The sequence below is a fragment of the Dermacentor silvarum genome, chromosome 3, assembly GCF_013339745.2.
Source record: "Dermacentor silvarum isolate Dsil-2018 chromosome 3, BIME_Dsil_1.4, whole genome shotgun sequence".
Lineage (NCBI taxonomy): Eukaryota > Metazoa > Arthropoda > Arachnida > Ixodida > Ixodidae > Dermacentor > Dermacentor silvarum.
In genome coordinates, this window is record NC_051156.1 from 19,174,820 (window position 1) to 19,191,609 (window position 16,790).

The 16,790-nt window shown below is 47.7% G+C and overlaps 1 protein-coding gene across 1 annotated transcript in view; it reads left to right on the forward strand.

Annotated features, from left to right (window-relative positions):
• Positions 1 to 16,790, forward strand: part of LOC119445361 (neprilysin-4) — a 191,880-nt gene that overhangs the window by 23,956 nt on the left and 151,134 nt on the right. The gene's annotated exons all lie outside the window — the stretch shown is intronic.

A 16,790-nucleotide genomic window follows, 5' to 3' on the forward strand; every position in this document is an offset into this window, starting at 1 on the left:
TGTTTTCTCCTGTGTCTCCAGATATCTATCACCTTCGTTTATCCATATACCTAAGTATTTGTATTCTTTTACCCGAGGTATTTCCTGGCCCTGAATCAACACTGTCTGTTCTGTGTTTTCGTTGAATACCATAAAACCTGATTTTTTAACGCTAAATTTTAATCCTAACTTCTCACATTCTTCTCCACAGAAATCAGCCAGACGTTGCATATCACTTTGCGTGTTAGCAAGCAACACAATCACGTCCGCATAAAATTAACCTGGCAGCTGCTTCTCAACTGTTGTGCCGGCTTGTTTGTATGAGAGGTTAAACCCGATATTGATTCCTTCTAGCGCTCTTTCCATCCCTACCACGTACATCACAAACAGCAGTGGGGATAAAGGGCAACCCTGTCTTACTCCCTTAATTGTTGATATCAACTTTATCCTCGCTCGTCATCCCTTCCCATTCAACGCAAACAGTAGTTTCTCGGTAAATCTCCCTCAATAGCGGTATATAGTTGCCTATACCTTCCCCTTCTAGAATATTCCACAAAATGCTGCGACCTGCGTTGTCATACGCTCCGGTAATGTCTAGAAAAGTCACATATAGCGGTATCCTATCTTTCCTGGATATTTCAATACACTGAGTAAGGACAAATAAGTTATCATCCAGCCGCCTACCGATTCTGAAACCATTCTGAAGTTCTCCCAATATGCCATTATGATCTGCCCATGCTTGCAGCTTTAATTTAATCGCCTGCATTGATAACCTGTATATTACCGATGTAATGGTCAGCGGTCGATAAGAGCGAATTTTATCTTTTTCCCCCTTACGTTTATAAATTAATTTCATCCTACTTTGTCTCCAACTGTCTGGTATTCGCCTATGCTGTAAGTATTTTGCTACTGCTTTCAACAGAGCTTCCTTACTTTTTGGTCCTATCTCATTAATCAGTCTAACGGGAACCTCGTCTAAACCTGTGGCTGTGCGTTTACGAATTTTCTCTTCAGCTTTCTTCCAGTTGAAATTACTCAGCACCAACTCCTTTTCCGTCTGGTTCCTTGTTCATTCTCTCTTTTTCCTCAGAAACCACCTCGCCATTGCCCTGAAATTATTCTGCTGTTATTTTTCGAACATACTTTAATGCCCCGTCCCCTTCCAGTTTATTTCCATCTTCGTCAAGGATATGTTGCTGTACTGTTCCCACCTTCCTGCCTAATACGTTAATGTGGTTCCAAAATAATCTAGGTGCGGCCTTCTTTTTCTCACGTATTTCTGACAACCAACGTTCACTTTCACCTTTAATCTTTGCTTGAACTAATATTTGAACCATGTTTTTTTTCCCGCGTTATACTTCCCATTTTCTGTCTATTTCATCCTGCGGCAACTGTGAATTGTTTGCCTGTCTGTGTTCTCGTGATGCTTTCTTTCGTTCGTCGATCGCCTCCCGTATGTCCGTGTTCCACCAGCTTTTCGGCTTCCTTTTTCCTTTCCAACAAGCATGTTGCTCCTCTTTCCTCATTTCTTTCGTCATTACACTCACAAGCCCACCATATCCCCACTCCTTGCTTGACCATTTGCCAAGTTCCTTTTCGACTCTTGTGGCTATATTTGCTATTTGTTCATCGTTCAAATTGGACTGGTCAATCTTCGTTCCTTGCTCTCTTCCCCAACTGCATATCTCATTTTCAAAATGATGCGTTTATGGTCATTCCCTATGCTGCTATCACCTTCCTCGTCAATGACGTTTTCTTTCAATTTTTTATCAATTCTTTATTATTTATTTATTTATTTTACAATACTGCAGGCCCTCCTCGGGCCCATGCAGGAGTGGTTACAAAATGAGAGATAGTACAAAAAAAGGAGAAAAAGAGAGAAAAGTGAAACCAAACAAAGAACATAAGCACGCACAAAAGTGAACATACTCAATAAATACACACACTTTGCTTATAGGAGCGGTTCGCGTACAAGCAGGAAAAGCAACGTTTACGATAAGTATGCAGCCACAAGAGGCTGCATATGGAATACAGATAACATCAGTCAGTTCACTACCACTCGAATTGCAGATTCTGAATGCTGTCAATAAATGCATTGACAGATGAGCAGCCTCAGAGGGTAGCATGTTCCAATGGGAAATGGCGTGTGGGAATAAAGAGTACTTGTGAGTGTTATTATGACTGGGGTGGGGCCGTATTGATTTATTATGATTATTTCGGGCGGAAAGTCTGAATGGTGCTTGAATGTATATTGCTTGTGGTATATGATAGGAACCGTGATAAACTAAGTATAGAAATTTTAATCTAGAAATCATTCTACGTTGAGCTAGTGGTTGAATGTTAGCCTTGACGCGCAGGTTCGCAGTGCTTGGTCGACGCGAATATTGCGAATGTATTAATCTTAATGCTCATTTCTGTATGCGTTCTAGTTTGTCGGTTAAATACTTCTGGTGCGGAGCCCAAATTGAGTCAGCATATTCTAAAGCGGGTCTGATGAGGGTTCTGTATGCATTTAATTTAACATTAGGAGGTGTGTGTCTGAGTATTCTTCTCAAGAAATGCAGCTTACCTAGCGCCTTGTTATATAGGTTATTTATATGAGGTTCCCAATTTAATTTCTTTGTAAGAGTGACCCCAAGATATGTGACTTCATCGCATTTTCTGAGTGGTATGTTATTTATTGTGTACGTAAACTGAAGCGCATTTTTCTTGTGTGTGAAGGAGATACTGCTAGTTTTTGTTGCATTCAGTTTCATCCCCCATATGTCGCACCAATTTTGTATTGCGGCTAACGAATCGTTCAGTTTTACCTGATCCTCCCTGGTATTTACTGTTGTGTAAACTACGCAATCATCGGCGAATAAGCGCATTTGAATATGTGGCTGAAAACATGTTTGAATATCATTAATGTAGATCAGAAATAGGAGGGGCGCAAGAACCGAGACTTGTGGTACACCAGAAAAAACGTTGAGGTAATCAGACATATCATTCACAACTACGCATTGCCTTCTGTTTTCGAGATAGTTCTTTATCCATGAAACTGTTTTCCCGTGTATACCAATGGCACTTAGTTTAGTAATAAGAGCTGGATGGAGAACAACATCAAAGGCATTTGAAAAATCTAAGAAAATGGCATCTATTTGACTTCTGTTATTTATTGCGGTAGCTATGTCATGGGTTATCTCAGCTAACTGAGTAATAGTAGATAAGCCTGAACGGAATCCATGTTGCCGGCTGTATAATAGGTTATTATTCTCTAAGTGCAATATTATGGCCTTATAAATAATATGTTCGCACAATTTACTGGATCCACATGTTAATGAAACAGGTCTATAGTTATTTACGTCGAGTTTAGAGCCAGATTTGTGCACAGGTATTACTTTGGCCAATTTCCAGTCGTCAGGTATCACTGAAGTATCCAAAGATCGCCTGTAAATTACGTATAAGTGTTTTGACATCCAATCTGCGTATTTTTGCAGAAATGCGTTTGTTATGAGGTCGGGTCCACATGGTTTCTTTACGTCCAGATTTTGCAATAGTCGAAAAATTCCTTCTTGGTCGATATCTATTTCAGGCATTGGATTAGCGAACTGATAACGTGGAGAGGGGCCGTTAAATGTAGTTCTGTTAAATACAGATTGAAAAAATTCATTAAATTTGCTTGCTATGACGTCAGGCTGAACAACGGTTTCGTTTGAAACAGTAATCTGCGATACGGTGTGCCGCTCCCTAGACAGGTAGCGCCAGAATTTTTGTGGTTTACATGTTATGTAAGAAGGCAGAGTAACAGTGAAAAAACGTTCCTTGGCCGTTTGGATCTTATCTTGTAGCAAGCATACGAGATTTTGAAGGTCATATGTGGTTTTCTTTCTGCGCTTCCTTTTAATTTTCCGTTTTAAATGTATTATTTCGCGCGATACCCAAGGATGTTCTCTGTTAACCCGTTTCTTTCTGGAGGGAATGTAGTTATCTTCACAAAATTGTACAATATGCTTAAAACGCAACCATAATTCATTTACGTCATGAAGTAAAGAAAACTGTAGGAAGCGGGCGTTCAAATATTCTGAGATCGCATTGTCATCTGCTCTTGAGTAATCCTTGATAACAGCAATCGATGGCTTAACGCGTTCACGGTTTCCTAAAATTGGGCAGGAGAATACTATCATTTTATGGTCCGAAATTCTATTTTCAACGTTTAATGTGTTATTTTGAAATAGAGTGCTTACGAACATCAAATCAAGTACAGAACATGACGGGCCAGCTATTCTAGTCGGTTCGGAAACTAGCTGGTCTAAAGAGAAAGTAAATGACATGAACAATAGTGATTCGGCACTTTTCGCGTCAGAGATGTTGTGTGAAAGATTAGTCGAATTGATTCCTGGTAAATTGAAATCACCTGTGATGATAATATTGGAACCTGAGTTAGTGTGCCGTGCAATGTAATCGTGCATAATATCGAGGTATTCAGGGGGCGCATTCGGAGGTCGGTACACACCACCCAGAAATATGCTTTTTCCATTAAATGTCAATTTACACCATACGCTTTCATGGTCAGGTATGTTGTAAAACACTGTGAATTTTATGTTAGATTTAATTGCGACAGCTACACCCCCCCCCCCCCCCCCGCGATTCTCTGTCTTTCCGTATGAGCCGATAAGAAGATGAAAACACTTCGGAATCCTGGACGCCTTCGTGAAGCCAGGTTTCCGTGATGCCTATGACGTGCGGTTGATGAGCTGCAACTATGCTTTCAAGTAGGCTGAACTTATTGACTACGCTGCGCGCATTCAGCGATAACACTCTGATAAATCTAGTACGTTGTTGTCACGTGCTATCACGAGATGTCGGGCCAGCGTGTTTTGATTGCTCAATTCTGCGGTCCTCATGCTCACTCCAGGTAAAGGTTTTGCCATTTGTTTTCAGTTTATCGAAGGCCAGCGATACCTTCGCCCCTTTCGCCTTGTCACTTACTGCAGAACGCCATAATTTAGCACGTGTGTCGCGTACTTTCTTCGAGAAATCCTCGGATATTGAAATCTGGGTGTTTTTCAGCTTGAAGCAGCTCGATAATATTTTGCTTTTCTCGGCGAAGTTAAATAACCCGATAATAACGGGGCGTGTCCTTTGGCTTTGTTTTCTACCGATTCTGTGAACTCGTTCTATTGAGTCAATTTCTATTCCTAAGATCTTCTTAAATATATCGTCTCGCACTTTTGCTTCAAGTGTTCTGACATCTTCATCCGAGCTCTCACTTAGTCCATAAATTATTAGGTTGTTCCTCCCTACTTCTATTTTCTAAATCATCGACCTTCGATGCAAGAAATTCGACCTGCGTCATGGTAGATTTACAAGATTCTTCGCAGTGTACCATCTTTTCTGCGCATTCTTTCCATAGTCCTCTTTCATTCTCAATTACTCTCATTCTTTCCTGCAAATCTGAAACTATTGTCTCCACATGCTTGATATTTGAAGACAGTTGTTTCAGTGTTTTGTTCGTTTCTTTTTGTTCTCTTAGAATGCGTTTCATTAGTTCCCGCTGCGAACATTCGTCCGAATCAGAGTCAGGGCCTGGGTTTTGTTCCACGTCTCCGGATGTTAGTAACATTAAGCGGACAACATTAACACAATCCCGCAAAATAGCAACACAGCATTGTGGACTTGGGAGCACCGTCAATGTTACGTCGTTGTCTCTAGGTTAGGTTAGGTTCATTCCAAAACCGGGAAAAGCCCCGCACATCGACAACTTGAGACCCATCTCCCTCACGTCCTGCGTGGGCAAGGTGATGGAAAGGACGGTGTTAAATAGACTACAGAGACACTTGGACAGAACCAACAAAATGCCGGACACCATGTTTGGTTTCCGAAAGCACCTGAGCACGCAGGACGTGCTCATACAGATCAAAGAGGAGGTCATGAAACAGGCCACGAGGCATTCGCCACGCGCCATATTGGCGCTTGACCTCAAGGGAGCGTTTGACAACGTCTCCCACGTTAGCATCCTGACCAACCTCCAGAGCACTGGCTGTGGAGACCGGGCGTATAACTACGTTCGAGGTTTCCTAACCGATCGGAAAGCAAGAATCAGAGTGGGGGAGGAAGTATCCCCGCTTATCGAGTTGGGCAGTAGAGGGACCCCTCAAGGCTCGGTCCTTTCGCCCCTGTTGTTCAACATGGCACTCCTGCACCTGCCCAAGGCGCTCGAAGCGATTGAAGGCTTGGGGCACGCGCTCTACGCCGACGACGTCTCGCTGTGGACGACGAACGCTGGATCCCACGGATGGATGCAAGACACGCTGCAGACGGCGGCGGAAGTGGTGGACAAATATGCCAAGGAATGCGGCCTAAGATGGTCGCCACAGAAGTCGGAACTGGTGGTAGTACGACAACGGGCGCCGAAAAGACTCAAGGAAGATATTAAAGTGGTGCTAGACGGAGAAGACATTTTGCCGGGCCCCAGTGTCAAGATCCTGGGACTGGTGATACAAGCAAACAACAAGGCGGGATCGTCTGTGAGAAAGCTAAAGCACAATACGGAGCAAGTACTGCACATACTCCGCAGAGTGGCGAGGAGACGCAGAGGAATGAAAGAGAACGACACCCTGAGTCTCGTACAGGCCTTCGTGATTTCCCGAATTATGTACGTGGCACCATATCTCCTGCTGAGCACAGTCGAAAGGAACCAGATTGACGTGATAATCCGAAAAGCAATCAAGCAAGCCATCGGAGTCCCGATAAGTGCCTCCACGGACAAACTCATGAGGTTGCGCCTGCATAACACGGTAGACGAACTGATCGAGGGCCACCTCTCCAGCCAGAAGCATCGCCTAAGTCAAACGAAGGCCGGCAGAAGAGTCCTGAAGAAGATCGGCTGGGAGGAGACGAGACAGACGGAGCGAGGACAACTACCAGACGTCTGGCTAGAAGCAATCAAGGTAAAACCACTCCCCAAGAACATGAGCCCAGCACACCACAGCGGCAGACGGGAGGCCAGAGCAAAAGCTTACAACAGGCTGCTGGCTGGGCAGAAGGGGGTAATCTTCACAGACGCCTCCCAAGACAGAGGAAAAAGCTGGGCGACCGTAACGGTGACAACCACAGAAAAGCTGCTAACGTGGGCGACGGTAAAAACAAACGATGTCGACGAAGCAGAAGAGCTGGCAATTGCCCTGGCCCTCACTACACAAGGCAGGACCAGAGTGGTCACAGACTCGCAACAAGCGTATAGGAGCTTCCACTCGGGCTGGGTGTCCCGGTTGGTGCTTCGGGCGCTCAAAGGCAAGGAACCCCCGAAAGGGGAGGAGATCGAATTAATCTGGGTTCCGGCCCACTCCGCAGTGGAGGGCAATGAGTTTGCCCACCAGCAGGCCCGAGCGCTATCACACCGAGCCGCAGCCGCGGAAAGGGAAGAGGAGGACGCAAAGAGCCAACCACTGGTCACGTACAAAGACATAGTGGCATATTACAGAAACGGGAGACAGAGCTTCCCCGAGCCACACCTCACGTTAACGAGGGAGCAGCAGACTACATATAGGCAGATCCAGACAGAGTCGTTTCCCCACCCCCGATTACTAAACCGCATGTACCCGAGCCAGTAGGGCAAGAATGCCCCGTGTGTCACGAGCCAGGTACACTGCAACACATGATTGCAGAATGTAAATTTAGCCAACAACACCCACCACTCCTCACCAATCCTAACCCCAACATGATCCCCCTACCCATCCAACCCCTTAGAGAGCGATGGAAGATCTTGCTGTCCAGCCCCGCCCTGGAAGACCAGCTTTGGCTCGTAACCAGGGGCCAGGCGGCGAGAGCAGCATATGGATTCCCGTGAAGTGGGAACCACTTCCATCCGGCACATGCGCTGAAAAGCTCGTGAAATAAAGTTTTTAATTCATTCGTTGTCTCTAATTGAAGAGACTAAATGTTTGTCACTAACCTGTGCGATCAGAAAAAAATTTGATCAGCATCCGTGCTTGTTCGGTGCTTCCAAGTCCACTGAAGGGTATGTCGAAATGGCTGCTGCTTTTATCCCATGATGCCTCCGCCGACGTCACCGTGCTGGTCAGGTGGTTACAGTGCAGAGCACGTGGTATAGATTCTTGCGACGTGCTTCGTCTGATGAAGCCAGCAGGGCAGACAGCCGGAGGTAGCAGCAGATGGGCCTGATGCAGCGCATGCTCAGACCCTGCGCTGACGAATCCGGTCCTCGGCAGCACGATCTGTGCGATCAGAAAAAATTTGATCAGCATCCGTGCTTGTTCGGCGCTTCCAAGTCCACTCCGTCATCAGACAGTAATCGATGGCCGACTGTCTATTTCCGCCTTCCCATGTGATCTGGCCTTCACATTTTGGCCCCGTGTTCACGATAACGAGGGCATGTTGCTCACAGAGATCTAGCATTAACCTTCCGTTGTTGTCGGCATAACCATTTAGATCCTTTATGTGGGCATTCACGTCACCCAACAGGATAATTTCGCCCTCCATTCCAAAACTCTTAATATCCGCGAGATATTCCTTCGATATGAGATATGATAACCTGACTATGATGATGATGACTTATTGGCATCCGCTTTGAAACGGGGTGGAGACAAATAGTCACCTAGCCTGCTTGATTTAATCAGATGTACTATACATGCTCTTTATCTAGCATTTTTGTATACCTCTCATTATTCTTTTTCATTTTCAAAATTTACCTTGTACCGCTACATATAATTTTAAGAGATCAGGTCGTATCCATCGTTTCCCAGCTTTTTTTTCCACCAGTAATCTAATCGTCTCTTGCTTATTTCTACGGCTGATCTGTTGATGTTTCTTTCCACTTTAAACCCAAGCGCTTCTGGGAGTTGTACGTTACCTACGGTTCTCGCTGGGTGGATCCCATCACATTACATTAGGATGTGCTGAGTGGTCTCTGGAACTTTACTGCAGCATACACATGCCTCATCTAGTTCCGAATATTTGCTCCGATATGTTTTGGTCCGTAAGGCAACCGGCTCGAGCCTCAAATAGCAAGGCACTGCCCTGTGTGCTATCGTACAGATTTTGCCTTCTAATTTCTCTCTTCTCATTCTTGTAAATCTCCATTCTCCTTTTTGTTTCCATTCTTTGCATCCAATTCACGGTCTCTATTTCTCTCACTTTCTTTCTGATGACTCCTACTTGTCTATCTACAGTTTCGATTATCCTGTACTTGGTTGCCAACTTCCTTGACCTCTTCCTCCATTCTGTGTCCACGCTTTTCATGTAGAGATACTTGTGCACTTTAGCCGCCCACTTATTTTCATCCATGTTCCTGAGCCTTTCTTCAAAACTAATTTTGTCCTGCGCTTCTCTGACTTCAAAAGAGGCCCATCCCATGTCACCCTACACTGCCTCATTTGTGGTATTGCCGTGGGCTCCCAAGGCCAACCGGCCTACTGATCTTTGGTTAACTTCGAACCCCGACATGATATCCGATTTTAAGCATAGAATGGCATTTGCGAACGTTAGCGGTGGCACCATTACTCCTTTCGATTCCACGCACCACCTCATACTTACTGTGGCCCCACAGTGCTCTGTGTTTCATTATTGCTGCATTCCACTTCCCAGATTTTCAGATTATCTTGGTGGTTGCTTGAGTAATTCTTTCCTTCGTTTATGTGTACGCCGAGGTACTTATATTGCTTCACTATGGGTATTACTTGCTGTTAAATTGACACCACGAATTTACTCGTCTAGATCATAATTCCTGATTTCTTTGTGCTAAACTTAAGGCCTAGATTTGTCGCTGCGTTTCCACAGATAGTCGCAAGTATCTGTAAATCTTCTTTATTGTCCGCTAGTAGCACAATGTCGTCTGCGTACATCAGTCCAGGGACCTTCTGTTGCACCATTTGTCCATTACGCATGTAATATAAATCAAAACCTAATTCGCTGTTATCCGGTCGTCTTTGTATGCCCTTAACGCAAAGCATGAACAACAATGGAGACAGAGGACATCCTTGCTTCAATCCTTGGTGAATTCCCACCATTTCATTACTTTTTCGACCCTCCTATAAAATTTGTAATTGGTTGTCTCTATATATCTCCCTCAGCAGCTCCACGAAATCGTCATCTATGTCTTCGTGCTTAAGAATATACCATAACAATTCCCTGTCTACGTTGTCATAAGCTCGTTTAATATCTAGAAATGCTATCGATAAAGATCTTTTCTGAGCTACTGAAATCTCTATGCACTGAGTTAGTAGAAACATATTATCCTTAAGCATCTGCCTGGCCTGAACCCATTCTGTAGTTCCCCCAATACATCGTTTTTCTCCACCCACTTCGACAGTTCTAATTTTATGGCTTGCATTGCCATTCTATATATCACCGACGTTACTGGAACTTGCCTGGACGAGCTCGTCTTATCCTTATATCCTTTGCCTTTGTAGATGAGATTCATCTTGCTTTCACGCCATCCAACGGGAATTTTCTTTGTTTCTTTGTTCTAATCACTTGCTCTATGGCATTAGTGAGCAGTTCCTTTCTTTTTGGACCGAGGTTTTTGATTAGCTTTATTGGGATTTCATCGGGTCCTGCTGCTGTGTTGTTAGAGACATTTTCTGCTGCCTTTTTCCAATAAAAGCTTTCTAGCTAAATTTTGATCTCTCAGGCCTCTCTTCTGTTGCTGGATCTGTTGTCTGAACTACGCTTTTTGTCGTGCCGAAGTTATCCCTAATAACGTCTGTGATGTACCGCAGCGCATCATCTCCTTCGTAGATATTACCGTCTTCATCCCTTATAGCCGTTTGCCAGTTTTTAGTTGGAGCTCCGAGTGCTTTTATATGATTCCAGAATCTTTTTGGGGTGCCTTTGTCTCTTTTGTGAATGTTATGCATCCAACGTTTACTTGCGCATTTAATTTTCTCTTGCACGAGCTCACTCGCCACCCTTTTCTTTTCTCGGTATGTATTCCATCTAAGGAGCACCTCTTCTTCTTGTAATCCCAACTTTTTGGCTTCTCGATGAGCCCTAGATGCCTCTTTACGCTCTTCTATAGACTTGAATTCGGAGCCGTTCTAGGGCGCCGCCATTTTCTCGCGACGGTGGCGCTGCGGTGCGAGCTTTGACTGTGGACAACGGGCACCGCGAATCACTGCACTGGCAGTTCCTCCTCTATACTTTCAGCGCCCGGCATAAAAAGCGGAGGACAAAAGCCCGCCGCCGTCGGCGATAGTACAACGCATTGCCACCAGGTGCCTCCACCTAAACAGGGTAGCGGAGTTCGCTATGTGCCGCAGCCGGCGTGGGTCTGGCGCCGCGCTCAAAATAAAACAGAATAAATCCTCAATTTTCTGCCCTCAAACCTCGAACGGCGTCCGCGTGCTACGCCCACAGTGCCCACGCAGGGTTAATATTGCGGGTGCAATCACTGAAAGATGTTACCGAGTGTTTCAAAGCGCTAGCTGCCAGCTTTCACGCACTAACCGTAAGCGAAAAACACCACGCTAAATGAGTACTAATAACATCGCGTACAATGACCTACATTCATTAGCAGACAAACCGATAGGTTCACTCAATAAAAGCATGCGACCGCGCACCTCGCTGCATCAAAAACGCCTGTTCGTCGTTATTTACAAGGACGCTGGAGCAGCTTCAATATGCGACAAGGGAAGAAAGGCGATGTTTTCCTTTAACTACATTAATAGCTTACCGCTAGCTCCAGCTTTTATGCGAAGAACTATCGACGTAGCGCCCTTTAGATGCCACGTACGCACAGACCTACGCGTGGGCATGATGGGCATGCATTCCCAACATTGACTTGCCATGCATGGTGGCTCTATATTCTGGAAAAGTAACAAATTTGATGCGATACGAATACACACGTTTAATGAAAAAAACATTTATTTGTAAGCACCTGTATTATCAGTAGCCTCTAAGCACTTACAGCTTCACATATTTCTTGGACAGGCGCTTCTTTGCAAAGTATTTGAATGCGTCATGCTTGCCACTGACGTTGAACGCATAGTTCACCAGCATTGGCCGCAAAAACCGAACAGATGAGCTCCATGAGCTTAACTCTGTGAATAGCAACATTCTCTTTGCACTTGAGCATGTTTGAAGCAAACAGGGCTGGCACAGCCTACTTCACCAGTGTTGACAATGGCTTTAGCAGAGTAGGGTTGTCCTTCAGGGCACGATCAGCAAATGTTCTTAGCACGTCAACAGCAAACAGCAACTGGTCTGACGGGTAAAGCAGCCCACCTCGGCCCTGGCCGCGAGTGAACTGCAAGATGGGTTGATTGCTTGCAGGCTTCGTGCAGACTGAAGTGCAACTTTCACAACGCATGTGCTCGTTTATTACACGGGCAATATAGCCACCAACGTAAGCAGTCGCCGAAATTTCAAGTGAAGGCAACTGCTGCAGCAAGACTGTCGTGTTGAGCCGTTGCAAAACACATGCAGCTCTCTATAGCTGAGGAAGTTGCTGTGCTGGCGAAGGAGAAGCTTCAGTGTGCAGGGTACCTGTCGACATTTGTGCACGTTCACTGTGAGCAACATTTGATGTCACACTGGATGCTGCAATTCCAGTTTTCAGAACCTTCTCCAGGCCTGACAAAACAGAGCGAACATTCAGCATGTCATTGCAACCGGCGGACATTCGCAATGTGCCAAACAGCGACTCGATCGGGTCACTATTAAACTTGCGAGTGAGGAACAAACAGGAACTTCTCCTCTGTGAGCAAGTACTTGATGCAGGCACCTGTGGAATACGTGGTCAGAAGCAATGCTTCGTACGTTTCTTTCGTGAAAAATTCCTTTTTATCTCCACAGCGTTTTTTCAGTTTGTCCAAGTGCATGGGCAGTGTTAACTCAAGCCACTCCAGTCTGGCATCTTCGGCACCGTCGAACTGCCGAGTGTCGGCCCATTTTTTGTGGATGTGCTGGGTCGTATTACTTGTGTCATGCAGCACAAACCAGCGATACATGTTCTGCATGAAAATGATGGTCTGGCCTGCATCCGCGAATGAGAAACTTGATGTGTGCCCAGCTTGGCTCCTGAGATGCTCCAGGGCCGCAGTAACATCAGGCGACAGCACCTGAATTGCCCTTACGACATTCGTTTTTTCTATATTATTCGGGTAAACATGTTTGCGGCTGAGGTAGCGGACAGGCTTTACAACCAGGTCATTCTGCAGTTCATAGAGCTTCTTGATGTAGCAGGACGAGACCTCTCCTTTCGGGCCGCAGTCATGTGCCAAAAAATGCGAGCGAACATTTTTTAAAACATGGCACGAATCGAAACTTAGAGAGGAGCCTGTCGCAGTCGCAGGGATGTGTTATCCTGTACGTAAGAATACCATCTCCAAGAAGTTCTATGGCATTGACATTCACTTTGTGGTTATCACTCACTAAACGAACTACCCTGAAACCACAGGCCTCTACTTTCTCAAGCACAAAAATCAACAACTTGTGAAGCTGTGGGCCTGTTAACCCCTTGGTGAAATAATAGGCCACTGGAATGCGATACGATGTCGAGAGTCTAGTGATTAGGAAGCAGAGAAGAGAGTTCGCTAACGTGAGTTCACCACCCTGTTGTTCCAAAGAGATGTCTGCGTGCCCCACAAAGCAGTCCTGGTCTTTGTTGCACTGCAACTTTTCCTTGATCTTCATTTCATCAACAATGAGTGTGCACACTGCGGTACACTCAAGCTCTCAGCTTCTACTCTGAGGCGATCTTCGGCGAGTTTGCTGAAGCCTGTTTCTCCACTAGTGGTTCCGAAGTAGTTGCTCAAAGTCAACTGTTACACCGCTGAGCCGCTCGCGGAGTCGATTCGCGCCATTGTAGCACTCTTTTGTCAATGCTTGCTGTATTTCGCGCCGGCGTTGATTTCGGCAGGACATGGGACGGGCATTCTTCAAAAACAGACGGCACAGCCCTTTAATTATGGACGTCGCCGCTTGCCTTCTATGAGGTCCTCTTCTTTGAAAGGTCGGCTGCACACTTTGGTGTAGCATGAGGTAGTATTCGGCGACCACTTGTCTCGTCGTAATGCGGCACGTGCTCGTGCTTCCGCGATAGCGGGTATTTCATGAAAGGAAAGCCCTGCTGTTCTTTTTCTCGTCCGATTTACATAATGGCACACAACAGTAGGCCATCGTAAGGAATGCTATGCACGTACTTGTCGGAAACTATCCCAAACAGCGAAGTGGAGCACGGCTGAACGCAAATGTGGCTCACGACCAATGCGGCAACACAGGGACGGAACGGCGGCAGCGGCAGCCCAGACCCTGTTTACCCAGAGCCCCTAGCGGCGGCGGCGAGAACTGGCGTTCGACAGCCGCCGAAGGTGGTGTGCCCGGCACAGAATTTATAGAGGCGCTGGTCGGACCGGCATGCCATGTGTTCGAGGCAAGGACTGCGCGAGCTTCCATGCTGACGTGTGACGCGACCCGCACCCTCGCAGCAACGCAGCCGCCGGTCCAAGACCCTCCGAGGTGCCCAACCCGGCAGGTCTTGGCAAACATTCGCGTGCAGCCAAACTGTCCTGCATAGAAGCCGGGCCATCGGAAGGAGACACCCGGCCCGCGATGTGCGCCACGAAAGTAGGAGTTACGAGTTCATTAAAGGTAGAACCAGTAGAGAGCCATGCGTGCGCTGAAACCGATGTCCTCCTGTGCCTCTGCTCTCCCGTGGGTTTCCCTCTGTCTCCCAGCGGCGCCTGAAAGCACACGGCCAACGGCTGCCCTTCAGTCAGGAGCTGTGGTTCGCGTGTGGAGCCCGGAGACCGCGTCGCCAACAGCAGCGCATCGGAGGTCATCTCGGACTCCGGCAGCGATGGTGTGATGCCGGATGCTGAAGCACAGTCCGAGACCCGCAGTGGGAAAAGCAGCTCGCAACCGTGGTCCACAGCGGGGCAAGCCGCGAGCCTGTCGGCCAAAACCCCGTCGGGTGCAGCCGTAGCGGCGAGATGGCGCTGCCCCCGAGCACCGTGGGGACGCAGTCGCAGAAGATCGGCCGGCGCAGACGGCCATGTAGAAGCAGGAGAAGAGGTCGCCATGGGGCCTCCACCGTCCCCGGCAGAACAGACGGCGACACCCGGTGAGCCGGTGTCTACGGCGGGGCAGCCGGCGGCGCTCCCCGTCGAGGTGTTGCTGGCCACACCTGCCGCAGGATCGGAGCAGTCGCTCGGCGGAGAGTCGGGCGCAGAACTTCGCTGGTCGGACTCGCCGCAGGCATGAGGAAGTGGGCCGAAAGCAGCCATCAGAGCTGCACTCCTTTCAGGCCACGACCCATGTTTAATGCCTGCGTAGTTGTCCCATGCCTTGGCGGCACCGCAAAGTCGTTTCGCGGCAACCAGCCATCTTGTGTGGTCTGGCCAGGCATGACGATGATGATAAGTGGTTCTTGAGGGAAAGGGAAAGGTTGGCGCTATCTTCTGCAGCCCTTGAGGGAGCACGGCTCAGCGCCAATGACGATCACCCAGGGCATTGATGTTGCGAACCCAAAGGATGACGTCGTCTTGAAAGCCGCGAAACGTCGGTATGTCCACGAACTCCGGCTGCAGGGAAGCGTGGACGGCGTTCCCAGGTAAGAAGCAACCGCTGACGGATGCGAAGGCGCTCGTCATACCCTGGAGCTGTTGTGTCAGCAACGAGATGGCTCGCATGACGTCCGCCAAGCTGCCGGCTGAGTCGCCCGTTGAGCCAGGGGCGGAATTCGCGCACACTGAGGCGGCGGCAGCGGCAGCGGCCGCAGCGGCCGCAGCACTCGGGCCAGCCGGACCAGTGGCCCAGGGAGCCTGAACGGCATCCGTTGAGCCAGAACTGGTGGCGTATGCGGCACTCACTGCAGCCGGAAGCAAGGTCAGGGGAGCGTGAACAGCATCCCTAGCTGGCTGAGATGTCGACGATATCATGGGGCAAGGATAAAGGGCATGGGAAGCGTGGACGGCGTTCCCTGGCGGCAGAAGGAATGTACGATGGCGAGGATCCATGTCTAAGCCAGCGTGGACGGCATGCCTTGGCGGATCGGACCTTGACGTAGTCCCAGGCGCGGCATCTATGCGAAGGGAAGCGTTGACATCGTTCCCTCGCCGGGAGGACCCTGGACGGCGAGATGCCGGAGGACGCAAGGCTTCCGCAGCACGGTGCTTAAGGCTGAAGCCCCTTAAGACTTGGCTTTCGTCGGCTGCGCCATTGTAAAGGAACAGAGAAGACAGAGACACAGCACCCGTTCCTGGGCCGGCTCTTCTATTATCTCCTCGTCGTCTTCGTCCTCCTGGAGCTCGCTTTGCGAGCTCCAGAGGCCAAGTTCACTTCATCTTCACAATATATATATATATATATATATATATATATATATATATTGTGAGACGTCGACCGATGCGATGCCTTTATTGCCGAGCAGTCGCCCGAGGCAGAGACGAAGCACCGCACGAGACAAGGGATGGTGATGAGTCGTATGAATAAATGACGACGACGATATGCACAAATAGCGTGGAGGTGACCCCGCACCTCCACCAAAATGCCACGGGAATCGGTGTAAATGAAAATATACATTCAAACTGTTTACAGCGAGTTGTAGCACTGCCAAGTTGGCGGAAGGACAACGTTTTTATTCGCTGTTTTCTTCGGCCCTTTGGCCAACGTTGTCTTTGTCACACTGCACACACGGTGGTCTGCTTCGCTCCTCGAAGACGCAGGACGCGTGTCGAGCGATCTCCTGAACAACGCACATTTTCGTCATGGTGAACGCGTTGTAAATCATGAACCCGGAACCTCAAAGATGTGCTTCGTCATGCCAACGCAGTTCTCTCGCATTTACCGCTCAATCAACACTGACCTTT